General features: G+C 46.1%; 1 protein-coding gene and 1 long non-coding RNA gene across 2 annotated transcripts in view; one reads left to right on the top strand and one right to left on the bottom strand.

Moving 5' to 3' along the window:
- LOC107277317 (ubiquitin-ribosomal protein eL40 fusion protein) overlaps positions 1 to 15,477 on the bottom strand; it is a 55,905-nt gene that overhangs the window by 27,620 nt on the left and 12,808 nt on the right. The gene's annotated exons all lie outside the window — the stretch shown is intronic.
- On the top strand, positions 8,452 to 9,194 carry LOC136357285 (uncharacterized). Its single transcript, XR_010742517.1, has 2 exons — positions 8,452 to 8,678; positions 8,762 to 9,194. It is a non-coding gene; the product is annotated as an uncharacterized lncRNA (long non-coding RNA).

Here is a 15,477-nt window from a genome sequence, read left to right as displayed (position 1 = left end):
GACTTCATGCGAACTCCGATTTGGGCGTGCAAGTACTTCATGGAAAGCTTATCAAGTCTACTTTCAAATGGATCCAGCCACATGTCCATATCTGTTCTGGAGCGGCCGCAATTGTCATTTTACTCCCGACTATTTTCTGTCCATGGTGTTGCGTCACCTCTTTTGGCCCAATGGGCTGTGTATCCAAGTTGGGCCCATTAGGGGCGCGTCCTAGGGTTGGAGCACGACCCTATGGTAGTTCTTCCCCTCTTTTTATACCTCTAGTCGTCGCCAAGAACAGACGGGTTTTGATGATAGAGATAGCTTCTTGCTACCAGCTCGCAGCGCGCGTGTTGGCTAAACCGCCCGTCTGCCTGTAATCGGAACCCCACCATATTGAGTTTGATAGTGAAACTTTCATCTTTATCTAGCAATTTCAGTGCTTGTCCTACTTGTTCTTGCTTGTTCTTCGATTGCTTGCAGGACGAGTGCCCTCGTGGCCGGGTTGACGCGCACCACAAGTTCGCGGCGACCATTGGAGACGGTGTATCGGTTGCTAAGGCGCAGCGTCTTTGGACAGTTGTAGTCGGGCCGTGAACGTCGTCTTCATCTAATCGAGTTATCCCTTACCTCTCATCGAAAGATCGGGCCACAAACCCTAGCGGGTTCGCATCAGCAACCTCCTTGACCGGGACCTCGTCGCACGTGACTATCCGCTGCCTCGGGACGGCGGGGACGGAGGTGCCAAGCCTCTCGTCGCCACCCTCGGGCTTGGACGCAGCGGCGAGGTGGTCCGCGCGCTGCTCCATACAAGCGAGCGCGACTTTGAGGTCGCCATGGACAGAGATGGGGCCACCGGGGCCCGGCATCTTCATCTGGAGGTAGGCGTAATGGACCGCCGCCATGAACTTCACCAACGCGGGCCTCCCTAGGACAGCGTTGTAGGGCAGACTGAGGTCCGCCACATCAAAGTTCACCCGCTCCGTGCGGAAGTTGGCGGATCCACCGAAGGTGACCGGGAGGTCGATATGACCTAGCGGCCAAGTGTGACCCGACGTCACACCGATAATCGGCTGGGACGGCCGGAGCACCATCCCCGGGGCCTTGATAGCGTCAAGGGCTGTGGGGGAAAGGATGTTGAGGGCTGCTCCCCCATCAATGAGGACACGCCCCAGCTTCACGTTGCAAACAGTGGGGGAAACCACCATTGCGATCTATCCTCCCCGGGCAACGCACGGTGGGTGGTCGGTCTGGTCAAAGGTGAGGGCAACCTCCGACCACCGCGCCCGGCGCGTCGCCTCATGAGTAGGGGTCGCGGCCAGAAGCTCTCGCTTCATGGCCTTGAGGCTCCGGCGAGAAACGTGAGCACACGCTCCCCCATCGACAGTGGCAATGGTGGCCCCAGGCTCTTGGAAACCTAGGTCATCATCGCCGTCATCGATGTCCTCGGCGGGGGCCTTCTGCTTGGCCTCACTTCGCCGATTGCCGGAAGGAACCGCCGGGGACTTGCCCTCTCGGCGCTCCTGCCTCCTCTCCTCCTCCCACTTCCTCGTCCGCTCAGCCAAACTTTTGACTGCGCGGCAGTCCGCGAGGTCGTGAAGGGAGGTGTTGTGGACGATGCACCACTTGCCGGTTGGGCGCTCCCTACTGGGAGCGCCGGCCTCCTTCTTTTTGTCGCTCGCAGGCCTCCCCTTTCGGGTGGCCCGCGAAGCGCCCTCGACGGCGAGGACATGACCCTCGTCGTCGGAATGGGCTGACCTCTTCTTCCTCCTCCTGTCACGCCGCCCTGTCCGAGCAGCGGATCCGGGGGCGGCCGAAGCTGCCACACCGGAACCGGAGGGGTTCCAGGTCCATGCCTCTTCCTTACGAGTCACTCGGTCCGCGAGCTGAAAAAGCTCCGCGGTAGTCTGGGGCTCTTTGGAGGCGATCTTTTCGAGCATGCGGTTGTGCCGCACACCCCCCCTGAACGCGTAGATCACCGCGTGTGCAGGGATGCATGGTATGGTGTTGCGGACTTGACAGAACCGCTGAATGTATGAGCGAAGTGACTCATCATCCCTTCGCTGGACTGCATGTAAGTCCGCTTCTTCACCTGGGCGCGGATATGTGCCTTGAAAGTTCATGGTGAACTGTTGGCACAAATCCTCCCAAGAGTGGACGGACGCGGGTGGCAAGTTCATTAGCCAACCCCGTGCCTGTCCCTTCAGGGCCATGGGAAAGAAATTCGCCATGACCCTGTCGTCACCCCCGGCGGCCTCGATCCCGGTCGTGTAGACCTGGAGAAACTCGGCGGGGTTGACGCTCCCGTCGTATTTTTCGGCGATGGTGGGCCGGAACCTTGGGGGCCAACGGACGTTCCGAAGGCTCGCCACAAAGGCTCTACAGCCGACACCACCAACCGGGGGCACGGAGGGCTGATCCCCGCGTCCGTGTTGATGTGACACTCCGGACGAGGAGGCGCCCTCCGTTGCGTGGGCAGCACGTCGGCCATTACGCCGGCGCTCGATACTGATGCGGGCATCCGGCCCCCCACGCAGATCTTCCTGGGTCGGAGGCGCTGACGAAGGAGTGGCGGCCGAATGGCGAGCAACAGCCGCCGCTCGCCACGCCCTCCGCCTTGACGACACGGAGCCGGTGGTAGCAGCGCCAGAGGTCTTGGTGGCGGAGGACCGCCCACCAGCACCTAGGCGCTGCCGTGCCGTCATGACCAAGTTGGCCACGTCGTCCAGCCAACGTTGGGCTGGAGACTCCGGGTCAGGGACAATGGGCGGGTGACGTAGGAGCGCGCCCGCAGCTTGGAGCGCGCCCTGGGGCGTGCTGCCGTCGCCGTAGACGAGGAGGCGACGCTCCCCATCTCGCCGCCCTTCCCCATCACCCGTGGATGTCGAAGTCGCGGATCCTTCGACCCTCTCGAGCGCCTCCTCCCGCCTAGGACTTTGGCGTGGAAGGGGCGGTGGAGTACGAGCTCGACGGCGTGGGTTCGGCTCCCCGTCGTCACCGCTAACACTCGGAGAGAGGCTGTGCGCCTTTGCTTGTTCGGCCATTGGGCTGAACAGGAAAAGCTTGGCGCACACGAAAGAGTGCGAGAGCTTAGAAGAACACACGCAGAACCCCCTACCTGGCGCGCCAGATGACGGAGCGTGGGGCTCCTCACCGGGAGACCGCGCAGGCCCCCCTTTGCCGGTTCGGCCGGGGGCCCTGGGTGAGATTCTAAGCTCTCGGTGTGTGGAAGGTTCGCGAGAATGGAAACACACAAGACACGGGCGATGTATACAGGTTCGGGCCGCTGAGAAGCGTAATACCCTACTCCTGTGTTTTGGTGGATCTATGTATGAAGAAGCTACAAAAGAGCTGGAGAACCAGAGAGCTCTTACTCTCTCCCTCTCTGATCGTTCTGGATCCCCCCCCCCAAAAAATATCCCCCTTCTAAGTGGGCAAGGTCCTCCTTTTATACCTCAAGGGGATACCACATGCACCATCTCTCTCTTTTTTGTGGGGACTTATCCTATATTTTCATAAACAGACGGAGACTTGTATGGTTGCCGTCTGAATGACCTTCTGATGGGACGGCCCATACCTACCTCCACTTCCGCCGGAAGCAGGCGCGACGTGGGAACATGGCTGTCTGCTGACGACATGACCAATGTCAGACCGGTCACAAATCGGTCATTCTTGTCCACCACGCGTCAGTTTATCAATCTGCATGTTCGCCCCTCTTCATACAATGTCTTGCTTGTAATGGTTAGGATGAAGCCTGGTATATATCTGACCGGGACCAACGTGCCATCTCCAGGAGCTAACACGCCGGCTCCGGCTAGGGATGAGTGCTTGGAGGCTCTCATCCTGACGGGATGGGGCGAGGCGTACGTCAGACCGCCTGTCGCCACCTAACCCACGATCTGATCGGTCTGTGACTGGTCACAGACCGGATAAACGAGTGCGCTGCACTGCGTTACATGCGGCGTGACGCGCTCGTCCAAACCGCAATAAATGTGGTTAGGTGAGCCCCGCTATGCTCACCTACCCCATATACGCGGCGCAAAACCCACAAGGGGTCGGGGCGCCTCGGCCCTCGGGGCCGAGACGGGAGCGGTCCGACCCCTCGGGGAGACAAAGAGAAGGGCGGCCGTATCACCCTCGGGCCCGACCCCCCCCCCCCCCCCCGAGGGGGTTAGACCACGTGGGTGATCATGTCTGCCTCAAGTCTCTAAGTCATGATACTCCCGGTCCCATGTCACCGACAATAACAATAATAAGATTAAAATAACAATCACCCGTTGCAACGCACATGCATTTTTCTAGTTATCATAATATGTAACTCTTTTTATTTAAAAAAATCTTAGTTTTATATATATTATTGGTTAAATTAGCATCTCGAAGACTATATTGAAGTTCAAAAATACATATATTTATCATATTACTAATACGATCATATCCAGATTTATAGTACTAAAATATCATGTTCAAATTTACAGTACTAAAATTCTCTTGTATTTTGAAACGGAACGAGTAAGATATTTAAGTTGTTAATGTGACACAACACTCATATTTTGCTAGATTTATTTTAGGATTTAACAGCATTTTTATTTCGTGCTAGATGATATAACCTTGATAGCGAGGTGTCTATAATAATGGTTCGTCCACTTCAAAAATCTATCAAGTTTCTTCGAAATAAAATGTATTACTTTGTCCAAAAAATGATAAACTTTAGCTACGAATCTGGACACGTATGATTTGATTATTTTTTTTTACGGAGGGGTACGTGTTTGCATCCACATGGTAAGTGTAGGTGGGAGTGCGTGAGTACTCTGTATCTCTACTATTATAAAAATTGAAGATATTTTTACCAATAATTTGGTACGTCATTTATGTATGAGTCGGTTTATTTTTAAGTTCGTTCGTTTCTAGAAATACATATCCATATCCGTATTTGAGTTAGTTTTAAGTTTGTTCGCTTTTGAAATACAGAAGAAGTCGTATAAGAAATATCTTTAAAAAAACTTAAATACTAACTTGAGATGATCGGACTCTTAATTGCAGTTCATAATTTTCTAAAAAGTTATATATCAAAACGAATTTTTATAATGAATTTCATTTTAACTAAACATATAACGATAATAAGATTAAAATAGCCATTTTTTTCTAATAAAGGAAATGTATGTAACGACAAAGGTCATCAAGTGCCGGCCTTTTTTTATGATAAAGTCCCGCTACGGTTCTGGTACAGTATAACGGTAAATTAGCGTGTTCTTAGCCTTCCGATTTGCTGTACTGACGCTGTTGCTGGCTTGCTGCTCTGACCTTCGCCATCCATTCACAATCCTTATCCAAGCCATGAGATGCCGGAGAAGCCCCGTCGAGCTCGAATTCGTGCATACGCGCGAGAAACACACGCCGCGCGCTTTTCCTTTTTCTTTTTCTAGTTTTCTTTAGCCTTTTTCTTTTTCTCTATCCCACACATATGCAAATATACGAAAGGGCACGTAGCCTAGTGGTTGCAGTGACCTGAGTAGTACTTCAAGGTCTTAGAGTTCAAATCTTCATAGGAACGAATTTCAGATTGGATTGTTTACGGGGCTAAGTTCCCTATTTCAATGGCCGTATATATAGTACTTCAAGGTCTTGAGTTCAAATCTCTATAGTAGCGAATTTCAGATTGGGTTGTTTGCGGGGCTAAGTTCCCTATTTCAATGGCCGTATATATCCAGGCCGGGTAAAAATACCCTTCTCTAAAAAAAACATATGCAGATATAGATTTTCATCCCTTAAAGGGATTGTCCACTTATTGTTTACATATCATCTAAATATAATTATAATTTTTTAAAAAAATTTAACAATATAGATTAGTACGAAATATCACTATTACAGATCCTCTCATAGACGGCCCCTCACATGCCTAGATTTTGCGGGCCGTCACAACGAAGTCATCAAACGGGCCCAAAAAGAGGCCGGCAAAGATATACTCACACTGACATGTTAGATGTGCATAAAAATCGAGCCCGTCACGGATGACACCTATCGGTGACGAGCCCAACTTGAAGCCCGATAAAGATAACCGATGATATTTTTGTCGGGCCCTAACAGAAACCCGTCACCGATATCCATCATCCGTGACGGACTCCAACTTGAGACCCGATTGAGATAACTATTAGGCCCGTCACAGATGAATGTCATCTGTGACGGGCTCCAACTTGAGGCCCGATTGAGATAACTATTAGACCGTTACAGATATTTATTGCACAGTATAAATTACCCCGATTGAGATAATGCTTTGACTAGGGTTTCACTTTTGCTCATATCTAGATCAAAAATTTTTCTAACTGCACGTCCTAGCGTCGCCGCTGTCAGCTGCCGTCCCCGAGCCCTCGTGCTGCCGCCGCTGTCTGGGAGCCCAGCGTTGTCATCCACCGAGCCTGGCGCCGTCCCCGAGCCCACATCAGCCGGTGTCGACCTCCTCCACGCTGTCCTTGCCGCCGTCGCATCGACGTCCACTGCCATGCCCAAGCCCGCCGTCCTACACCAACCTCCTCCACGCCATCCCAAAGCCGGCCGTCGTCCTCCACCGACCTCCTCCACGCCGTCCTCGAGCCGGCCGCCGTCCTCCACTAACCTCCTCCACGCCGTCCCCCGCTGTCCCCGAGCACGCCCGCCGCCTCAACCTCTTCCTTCGCCAGTTAGAAATTTGTTCTAATTTACAACTCTGTTTTGCAGGTTTTGATGCTTAGCACTTGAAGATGTTATTGTGAAATATGTGAATAATGGATGTGTATTCCAATGGATGTGTGAAATATGTGAATAATGGATATATGAAATATGTGAATAGCATATGTGTATGTGAATGATTGTATATGATTGGGGATGCTGGGATATTGTGAAATATATTTGTTTCTTCATTTTACAACGGGCATGGCTAGTAAAGGCCTGAGGCTAGCGAAAAAACAGAATTTATTTTTTGGGAGGAAATACTCATCGGTGACGGGCTTTAACTTAAACCCGTCACGGATGACTCATCCGTAACGGGCCTCAACTAAAGCCCGTTTGAGATTGTGGTCATCCGTGACGGGCATTAATTGAGGCCCAATTGAAATAAGGTCATCCGTGACGAGCCCTTATTTGACTGGTCGTCTGGGTCAAAGCTATCGATGACAGGCTTTAGTTGGGGCCCGATTGAGATAACTTCATCCGTGACGGCTGTATGCTCAATAGAGATAACTTCTCACATCAGTAACCTTTACGTCGTGACGGGCGCCATACCCGACACATATGGGGTTTGCCGCCTGATTGAGATGTGGATGACCGTTGTAGTGTATATTACTCTAAAAAATACAAGGCCAAATTTAATTTCTACTAGTTGCAATAAAAAGAACAAATTAACTAAAAATAGTTATAGTACATTCGCAATTATATTTGTTTTTTTTACAACTTGTAGAAATTAAATTCTAACTTGCATGTTTGTGAAGTGATATATTTCATCCTTATCTATCTTGTCAATTTATTTTAAATTTGTTTATAACTATTTAGATATATGTATAAATAAGAGGATATCCCTCGAGCGATCAATAAACTTTCCCTACAGTGGAATTCCATGGTCTTGACTCTTGTGGAACCTGCTCTTGGCGTGGAAAAACTTGGCCATCTCCCTCCGCGTATAGATATTGACCCCGAACAGAGGCCAGCGAGCGGTGGCGGGGTCTAGGTGGCGTACGTCCAAGAAGGTGTAGCTGTCCACGTCGGAGAAGAACTGCAGAGAGAGAAAGGAGAATGTGAAAAAAAAAAGGTAATTTCGACAATTTCTACGTTTAGATGGAGGTGCAAACATTTTTTTTAGGGCAATGTTATGGTTGGAATTTTGCAAACTTCCATTGACACGTGACAAATTTCACGAATTGTAATGATGGTATTTTCCAATATAGCAAATTCGTAACCTTCAGCAATCACCAAGTAACGACAAAGTCCTGCTATGCAAAATGAGAAATTACGCTATGTTCTTTTGGGCTATTGAATTTGGATGATTAGCTACACGTAAAACTAGAAACACAATTAACATATGATTAATTAAATATTGATCATTAAAAAATTGAAAAATAAATTTATTTGATTTTTAAAGCATTTTTTATTAAAAAAATTTCACACAAAACACACAGTTTATTAGTTTGAAAAAGCACACCTTGCCGGTTGGGCCACGGTAACATCCTGACACAATTAAGATGAGGCATGTGTGGCCCATGAGAGTTGGGTGCGCATGTTTAGTACCAACTTGCTAGTTTAGCAAGAGTAAAACTAACTTATAAGGGTTTATTCCTCTAACCATAACCACTTCCGGATTAACCATTTTACACGAAACGAGAATGCTATCTGGTTCTGGAGGAAATACTGTGGCTATCTACTTCTGGAGGAAGTACTGTCAACCACCCTGTGGCTAACTGGCTATCTGGTTCTGGAGGAAGTTGACAGTTTGGTGTTGGTGCTATCTTGCATCGCCGGCCGCCTGATCCTGCACACCCACCGTCGACCATTCGTCGCAGGGTTCGCAACCTCTACGAGTCTACGGCTCTACCAATAGCTGCTCACCCTCCCAGCAGTCCAGCACCGTGTGTGCTGTCTGAATCCCTTGCCTTACTCTCCTGACAGAATGGGCGTTGAAGCGAACGCATATAGGCCGATCGAGTTCTCGCCACGCCACCTGCAGGGAGGCCCTGGTGAGCTTTCCTCCCCCGCTCCCCTCAGCTAGTTCTTCTGTTCTTGTCCAGTGCGCTAACCCACCATTGTTCGTTATCCACAGAGCCGTCCGAAGATGTTCCATCGCCGGCCCACATTAATTCTACTTCCGGCCGCCGCGGCACTGCCACCGTCGGTGAGGCACCGCTGCCCTTCTTCCTCGCTGTTCTGGTTATCTAGACTCCCAGCCACTGCCTTAGTTTCTTGCACGAGAACGAACTCGAGTTCGCACTCAAGCGTGTGCCCCGCCGCATTAGCGTAGGCTATGTTGCTGTTGTTCCCCACGGACAGTTTAGTCTGGGTAGAGTAGAGAGCGGCAGGGTAGCGCATATCAGTTTCCGCCACGCCATGTCGCAGTCCAGCGGCCGCGCTCTGCTCCTGCAGGCCACGCTTTAATTTGCTCTCGACTCGGTTCCAACTTCTTCCAAGTGGAGTGGTCGGATTCAACTTGGCCAAGCGCCATGTAAACCCCACGCAGTATATTTTGCATTCTTTCATCTCTTGCTCCACGTTGAATCGTCTCCCCTCACCGTAAAACCAGGTATGACATCTCTCACATCTTTAAATCTTTCGTCTCTTGCTACACATCTTTAAAACCAGTGCAAATTGGCTCCCTATATAATTATGCAAATCGACATGGTGCTTAGCATTCATCGCCCTGACGTCCTCGCTCCCTTTCTTGTACACCCCCGATCCAGTGACTCCAGCGAGCTCGCGCCACCACGGTCATGCCGCAGCCGGCGGTTGCTTAGGGTTACAGCGGTCCTCGCTTCCCCTTTCCCCTACATCGACCACAACGCCTCCTTGTCGTCTCCTTTCTTACGCAACTGTGAGCACGTCAAGAACCTTACCAGCCACCATGACTAGCTCTTCGCTGATGATGCGGCGCTCCCCTTCACCCAACACGTCGCGGCGCAGGCCGCCCTCACCACGCTTCATGTTCGCCTTCCCTCCGTTGAGGAATTCCTTCGGTTCACGGAATCGAGGGAAGCAGAGAGAAAGAGGAGTGATGGTGCTTGTTTGTGAAGTGGCGCGATGGATGTGGCGGAGCAGAGGGTGGCCTCGGCCTCCTTAGCCTTATCGGTCTTTGGTGGTTCTGCCATCCTCGGTACTACTTTTACAATTTTATAAATTAGCTAGTCCATAATTTTTTTATATTATATAATAGTTTAATATTTATTTGAATCAAGTGGATATCATACATAAAAACAAGAAAATAAATAATACTATCATATTTGATAAAAGCTATATTCTATATATGATATATTATTATTATTATTTTACCCATATCAAAGCATGGGTATTTTGCTAGTAAATATATAAGTTCCGTACAACAAATTTCTATATTTCAATGATATACTCTATAAATTTATGTGTTTCTTCATACAAAAGGACAACTCTCTTTTTTAAGAATTTAACGGTCAACTAACGAGAAGGTTATGAAAAGGATAAATTCAGGAGTATTGAAGAAAATGAGAAAAATACATGAGAGATTGGACAATTTTTTAGGGATACACGGTGAATTTTCCCTAGTAGTTATTTGGAGACAAGAGAAGCAGGAGCTCAAGATGCTTCATGCTACGGCCGGAAGAAGCAGGGAGGTTATACAATCGTCTCGAGGCCTCATATGTTTTATGAGACATAAGGTTTTAAAGTCCAACTCGAACTCGGAGGGCATGTTTGGTTCGATTTCGGAAGCTTGCGGCTGGCGATGCTTCCTTAGGCGGCGAGCTGCCTGCCAGGAACCAACCAGGAGAACAACTCTAGTCAGACCATATATTTGATAAAGAAATCTTTGATATATAGTATTTGATATATGTGTGTGTCCCGAAGGAAAATTCACCTCCTTGGGGGAGAAGCGCCTCCGTTGGTTAGGCACTCCACGGTCAGGGTGAAGATCGCATCCAGCTCTTCAACGTCGATCCACCGTTGTGGGCCGTCATCATCATGGTTGTCCAACACGAGCACATGCATCTCACCATTTTCGCAGAATCGATATGCGAAGCAGACGACAGCGTGCGAGCCCACCTGATTTCTGTAGCGCTCTTTGCTATCGTCCCTATCAAGTTTGTCCCGGCCGCACCCAAGATAAACCCAGCCATTATCGGTATCGAAGTAATGGTACCAGGGACAAACCCACAGTCTCCCAATGCAGGGGCCGAGGTCTATGAGCTCAGCCACGCGCTCCCGGGTAAGCCCGGCGCTGTGCTTCTCCCAACTGAGCAGTGGCATCAACAATCCGGGGACACTGGTCACCACGCCCGCAAGCTCCTGAATCTTGATTAGCACATCGCCCACATTGGCTCCCTCGCGCGCCTTCCAGACGCCTTTGCGCTCGCACGCGAGCCGCAGCTGCTCGTTCCAACTCCCCGCGGCCTGCCAAGCGACAGGGAACGTCCCAACGCCGTTGGACTCCTCGTACACCTTCCGGTGCATCCCCTCCAGGGCCACGGTGCAGGCCACAATCGCACAGGTATCTGCACGCCATCACCATGCATGCATGGCAGCACAAGAAACAATAATAGTAATTCCCTTAGCACGAACAAATCAAAAAGCCTATGAGAGAGGTGATTACAGTGCCATCCGATAGAATAGTAAATACTTCCTCCATTTCATAATATAAGTCTTTCTAGCATTGTCCACATTCATATATAGCATTGTCCACATTCATATAGATGTTATCTAGCTGGGTGGCCCGCGCAATTGCACGGCTAGCACCCGTACAAAATTATATATTTTTAATATAATTTTACTTAAAAATTTATTAAATAGCTATCTCGTTGTCTTAAAACTTTGAAAGACTAAACTTTATCATCCCCGTGTTTTTAATTTTATAGTTTTTAAAAGTTACACCAGTTGCTACCCCTTACTTCTGTCATCTCCTTATTTATTTGCTTGTTCGATCTACCACTTTCTATTCATTCTCCTTAGAACCTTTAAAAGTAGGATCTTATAGTTTTTAGAGTTTATTTTCTTGTTGGATTTCGTCTTTATAATTTTCCTAGAAGTCATGTCAAACGCTGCCACTATACTCCTCTACGATAAAAAAATTAATCGTAGAGGATAAGGTTGAGTAAAAATTAATCGTCATTGGAATTCTACTAAGGGTTTTTATTAATTGTTTTTAGATGTCCCATCAACCGTCATCACTCTACTCATTTACAGGCATGTTGCTTAGAAGTCCCGTCAAACGCTGTTACTGTACTCCTCCATGGCCCGTTCGCTGTCTCATCTCTTTATTATCATCGGGATTTTAAAAGTTGAACACAATTATCGTTTGAGTTCATTTTTTTTTAATTTCTAGAAGTCCCGCCAAACCGTCAGCGGCTTTGTCGCTGTACTCCTATATGGCTCGCTCATTGCCTCCCCTCTTTATTGTCATTGAGATTTTAAAATTGAACATGATTACCATTGGGGTTTTTTTTTTTTTAATTTTTAGAAGTCCCGCCAACCGTTGCGACCATGTTGTCCATCATTCCTGCTTTTAATCGTCGTTGAAATTCTATTTGGGGGTTTTTTTAATAGTTTTTAGATGCCCCATCAACTGTCACCACTCTACTCTTTTTCAGACATGTTGCTTATAAGTCCCATCAAACGCTACCACTATACTACTCTACGGCCCGTTCGCTACTTTCTCTTTATTGTCATCGGAATTTCAAAAATCAAACATAATTGTCATTTGTGTTCATTTTTTACTTTCTAGAAGTCCCGCCAAACCGTCAGTGGTGACGGCTTTACCACTGTACTCCTCTACGGCTCGCCTGTTGCTTCCCCTCTTTATTGCCATTGTGATTTTAAAATTGAATATGATTATCATTGGGGTTTACTTTTTACTTTTTAGATGTCTCGCCAACCGCCGAGATCGTGCTTCTTAACTGCCTGTCCGTCATCCATCTTTTTAATCATCATTGAATTCTCTTTAGGGTTTTGTTAATAGTTTTTAGATGCCCCTTCAACCGTCATCACTTTACTTCTTTACAGGCTTATGGCTTCTCCCATCTTTATTGTCATTTATCATCGTTGAGTTTGAAAATTTCATATTTTTCATTCCGATGTATTTTATTTATAAATTATATTCCTACTTAAACTCTTATTATTATTTTTAAATTTTCATAATTTTAATTAATCTCATCATGGGTTCTAGATGGTCCCTTCTTTCAATAGTCTTTGTTATTACAAATTTTAGTTATTTATACATTGTATTCCTAGTTGAAATTCTATTTTTCTTTTTCTAATTTCAAAATTTATTTTATTTTTATTTTGAATTTTAATTAATCTCGTATTGTGTTCTATATGCACTATTCTTTTAATATTTTTTATTCTTTTTCCAACTTCAGTTGTTTCAAAATTGTATTCCTACTTGAACTCTTTTTATTTTATTTTATTTTTTATTTTGAATTTTAATTGATCTCGTATTGGGTCTTATATGGACTTCTCTTTCAATATTACTTATTCTAATTTTTGAATTTCAGTTATTTTTAAATTATATTACTACTAATTTATATGGATTTTTTTAATAGTTTTAGTCATATGCATCCTTAAAGATTAAGAGCTGTGTTTTATGGATTACCGGACGATGGGTGGTTTTTTTTTGCCAGCCAATAGTCGTTGACCGGCCGGAACGTACCTTAATAAAGCTCTTTTTTTGGCTGGCATATGACCAGTGGTATTAATAACAATCTATTTGCTTCGGTATGACAACTAGAGTCGGAAACAAAGAGCAAGATATATCTTTCTATATCTGTCAAGAAACATCTCGACCGTTATAATTTGGACCCACTATAATCTAATGGCGTGTATTTTTTTTTCTTTTTCTCCGATTAATGTTGGAATTTCTAGCCTCTACAGTGAACGTGTTGCCTCCTTTCAAGGCTGTTTTAAAAATATAACAGACAGACAGATAGATAGATAGATAGATAGAGAGATAGAGAGTGATGAATCTAAACATATATATATATATATATATATATATATATATATGTCTAGATTTATTAACATTTATATGAATATGGGTAATGCTAGAAAGTATTATGTTATGAAACAGGGGGAGTATTAGATTATATGAAAAAGTCCATGTCACCCCGCTAAACTTTGGTTGAAAGTTCATCTAACAACTAAAATTTACAATACTGTTCATATAACCCGTTATGGTGGTTTTCATCTAATTTGCATATACACCCTCCATTATAGAAAAAACCAATTTCTGATAATGAACTTAGATAATTGTCCATACTCATCTTCAGGAGTTAATCTTTTTTTTATAGAGGAAGTATGTTGCATGGGCTTGACTATGTGGTATACACATTGAAATATATGTTGAAATCTTCAGTTAAATATATCCTCTAACAATCTTTTTTTCTCTCAGTATTTCACTTACTAAGTACCAACATAATAATACTATTATAGCATTACTATAGAGTATAACCTGAGGTCTAGAAATTAACGACATGTAATATAATATGTTATATTAGCTATCAAAACCGCTTATTTAAACATCTACGCAAAACAACCATCCAAAAATATCACTTTAGGGGTAATATGAAAATATGAATGGATTGTAAAGTTTAGAAGATTGGGTGTCCGATTTCAAAATTAAAAGTGCACACCCCACGCGGGAGGAGGGGGGGGAGGGGATGGACTTTTCATGCAATATGTGCAGTGCGAGTGTCTCACTCACCGCTCGTCGTCTGCTTCATGGGCCGCAGACAACTCCCCCAGCTGTTCGACCTCACTGGGCCGGCAGGCTGCTGCCCCCGCGACTCCCAATCCAGTCGGAAGGGACTACCTATACATTTGTCGACAAATTTTTCCCCAAAAATTTGACAGATGTAATTATAGTACAATCGTAGTGTAATTACACTGTAACTTATATGTAATTACACTGTAACTTGCATGTAACTACAGTGTAACTTATATGTAAGTTTCACATAATTTTGAATCGTTGGATCTATTACAAGATTTGTTTTGGTGAGGAAGAAAACAAATCATAGCACACACATATGTGAAAGAATTTGTTCCCACGACCTCCATTTTACCGAAATAACATGTAACGGAGAGATTTTTGAAAGTTACATACAAGTTACACTATAGTTACAGTGTAACTACATGCAAGTTACAGTGTAATTACACTACGATTGTACTGTAATTACATCTGTCAAATTTTGGGGGAAAAATTTGTCGACAAATATATAGCAAAATCGAGTCGGAATGTGTTCGGCCACACGCATTTATTTTTAGAGAACAACAACGCAGTGGGCCAAGGCCACGCATGGATGTTGCCTTCCCATCTGCTCCGCTCCGTGTCCACAGGAGCGCATGTACCTGCACGCCATGACATCATGCCAGCCCACAAGAAAGCAAAATGGGTCAGTATTTAAGGGGGGAATAAGTTCATTTGAGGTCCCTTAACTTGTCAACGAATCCGATTTTCGTCCCTCAACCTGAAAACCAGACACAACGAGTCCCTCAACTATCAAAACCAGTGCAGATTAGGTCTCTCGGCGGTTTTGGCTGACGTGGCGCCCACGTAGCTAATTTAACTCGGGTCTTAATCTAACGTGGCATTGACGTGGCGCTTATGTAGCAATTCAATTTGAAAAAATAATAAAACCAGTGGGACCCACATGTCAGTCTCACATAGAAAATAATAAAAAAATATGGGACCCACGTGGGCCCCGCATGTCAGTCCAACTCACCCTCTTCTTTTTCCTCCTCTCTCTCCCCATCTCCCCTCTCTTCATCTCTCCTCTCTCTTCTCTGCCAACGGGCGGCGGGAAGACG

Source organism: Oryza sativa, chromosome 7 (genome assembly GCF_034140825.1).
Source record: "Oryza sativa Japonica Group chromosome 7, ASM3414082v1".
Lineage (NCBI taxonomy): Eukaryota > Viridiplantae > Streptophyta > Magnoliopsida > Poales > Poaceae > Oryza > Oryza sativa.
This window is presented reverse-complemented; position numbering and strand designations above follow the sequence as displayed.